The following is a 3,132-nucleotide window of genomic DNA, read 5'->3' as shown; positions in this document are numbered from 1 at the left end:
GCGCACTACCTTCGTGCAAGTACCTCTAGCGCTAGGCATCCATCGTTTAGGCACGGATACTACACGCTGGGCATCATCGACGCATGGTCGAGAAAGCGCGGACAAGTGTCATGCCGGTCTTTTCGAGAAAGCGCCTATCGTTACTATTCATATCGAGAAAGTACGTACGAACGCCGGTTTCATCGATCTCAGACACCCGTATTTCAATCTTTGCTCGTGTCGTCCCAAATGCCCTCTCTCGACGGAGAGGAGCCGACAATTTTAGTTTAAAACAATTTATACAATCGCTCGGACTGTAAGAGTTGATGCATAGTAAAGTACGATTATACACGTTCGTGTATAAAAGTCTATCAGCGTCGCTTTGACGCGTATACCACATAAGAGCCATTCGGTCAAAGACACCGACTCGTGGCACTGCTGTATAGAGAAATAGTAGCGGAACGAAACACGGTGCGAAAACAGTTGAGAAAATCTCAAGGAGCGATGACTGCTTCTCGACCGAGGTCGAAGAATAGCCAAGCGCCCGACGCTGCCTCGACCGGCCGCCCGTACCGTTCGGTCTCTTATAGGTACCGAACGGCCGGCCGGGACGCCGGCGACGCACGGTCCACAGCACGCGCGCTTACGGGGGAAAACCGCCGCAACGACAGACCGCCCGGGCGACCCGCTGGAACTTAGACGGAAAACCACATTCCGAACAAATCACGATACAGCGCACTACGACCAATCGAACAAAGAATAAATGAAACATATATGTTAGTAGCATACCACAGGACGAATAAATACAAATATTTAATAATTTCAGGGCCGTATTGCCTCCCGGTCACATCGGTCCGGAACGAAAATTTCGAGCTATCCACACGTTAGGCACACCACCGTGTAGCTGGCATGCTAAAACACGCTGCTGTGTGCTCAAAGTGTACGGTCGTCGTGTCCGTTCTCGAGATAATAGAGAAGAACTGTTCGATACGTGCCGAAAGTTTCAAAGTCCCAGCGGCGTGATGCTTCCCGGTCACATCGGTCCGGAACGAAAATTTCGAGCTATCCACACGTTAGGCACACCACCGTGTAGCTGGCATGCTAAAACACGCTGCTGTGTGCTCAAAGTGTACGGTCGTCGTGTCCGTTCTCGAGATAATAGAGAAGAACTGTTCGATACGTGCCGAAAGTTTCAAAGTCCCAGCGGCGTGTGCTTCCCGGTCACATCGGTCCGGAACGAAAATTTCGAGCTATTCACACGTTAGGCACACCACCGTGTAGCTGGCATGCTAAAACACGCTGCTGTGTGCTCAAAGTGTACGGTCGTCGTGTCCGTTCTCGAGATAATAGAGAAGAACTGTTCGATACGTGCCGAAAGTTTCAAAGTCCCAGCGGCGTGTTGCTTCCCGGTCACATCGGTCCGGAACGAAAATTTCGAGCTATCCACACGTTAGGCACACCACCGTGTAGCTGGCATGCTAAAACACGCTGCTGTGTGCTCAAAGTGTACGGTCGTCGTGTCCGTTCTCGAGATAATAGAGAAGAACTGTTCGATACGTGCCGAAAGTTTCAAAGTCCCAGCGGCGTGTTGCTTCCCGGTCACATCGGTCCGGAACGAAAATTTCGAGCTATCCACACGTTAGGCACACCACCGTGTAGCTGGCATGCTAAAACACGCTGCTGTGTGCTCAAAGAGTACGGTCGTCGTGTCCGTTCTCGAGATAATAGAGAAGAACTGTTCGATACGTGCCGAAAGTTTCAAAGTCCCAGCGGCGTGATGCTTCCCGGTCACATCGGTCCGGAACGAAAATTTCGAGCTATCCACACGTTAGGCACACCACCGTGTAGCTGGCATGCTAAAACACGCTGCTGTGTGCTCAAAGTGTACGGTCGTCGTGTCCGTTCTCGAGATAATAGAGAAGAACTGTTCGATACGTGCCGAAAGTTTCAAAGTCCCAGCGGCGTGATGCTTCCCGGTCACATCGGTCCGGAAAGAAAATCTCGAGCTATCCACACGTTAGGCACACCACCGTGTAGCTGGCATGCTAAAACACGCTGCTGTGTGCTCAAAGTGTACGGTCGTCGTGTCCGTTCTCGAGATAATAGAGAAGAACTGTTCGATACGTGCCGAAAGTTTCAAAGTCCCAGCGGCGTGATGCTTCCCGGTCACATCGGTCCGGAAAGAAAATCTCGAGCTATCCACACGTTAGGCACACCACCGTGTAGCTGGCATGCTAAAACACGCTGCTGTGTGCTCAAAGTGTACGGTCGTCGTGTCCGTTCTCGAGATAATAGAGAAGAACTGTTCGATACGTGCCGAAAGTTTCAAAGTCCCAGCGGCGTGATGCTTCCCGGTCACATCGGTCCGGAACGAAAATTTCGAGCTATCCACACGTTAGGCACACCACCGTGTAGCTGGCATGCTAAAACACGCTGCTGTGTGCTCAAAGTGTACGGTCGTCGTGTCCGTTCTCGAGATAATAGAGAAGAACTGTTCGATACGTGCCGAAAGTTTCAAAGTCCCAGCGGCGTGATGCTTCCCGGTCACATCGGTCCGGAACGAAAATCTCGAGCTATCCACACGTTAGGCACACCACCGTGTAGCTGGCATGCTAAAACACGCTGCTGTGTGCTCAAAGTGTACGGTCGTCGTGTCCGTTCTCGAGATAATAGAGAAGAACTGTTCGATACGTGCCGAAAGTTTCAAAGTCCCAGCGGCGTGTTGCTTCCCGGTCACATCGGTCCGGAACGAAAATTTCGAGCTATCCACACGTTAGGCACACCACCGTGTAGCTGGCATGCTAAAACACGCTGCTGTGTGCTCAAAGTGTACGGTCGTCGTGTCCGTTCTCGAGATAATATAGAAGAACTGTTCGATACGTGCCGAAAGTTTCAAAGTCCCAGCGGCGTGATGCTTCCCGGTCACATCGGTCCGGAACGAAAATTTCGAGCTATCCACACGTTAGGCACACCACCGTGTAGCTGGCATGCTAAAACACGCTGCTGTGTGCTCAAAGTGTACGGTCGTCGTGTCCGTTCTCGAGATAATAGAGAAGAACTGTTCGATACGTGCCGAAAGTTTCAAAGTCCCAGCGGCGTGATGCTTCCCGGTCACATCGGTCCGGAAAGAAAATCTCGAGCTATCCACACGTT

The sequence above is a fragment of the Ptiloglossa arizonensis genome, unplaced genomic scaffold, assembly GCF_051014685.1.
Source record: "Ptiloglossa arizonensis isolate GNS036 unplaced genomic scaffold, iyPtiAriz1_principal scaffold0190, whole genome shotgun sequence".
NCBI lineage: Eukaryota > Metazoa > Arthropoda > Insecta > Hymenoptera > Colletidae > Ptiloglossa > Ptiloglossa arizonensis.
The sequence above is the reverse complement of the archived record's forward strand: the minus strand, read 5'-3'. Positions refer to the sequence as shown.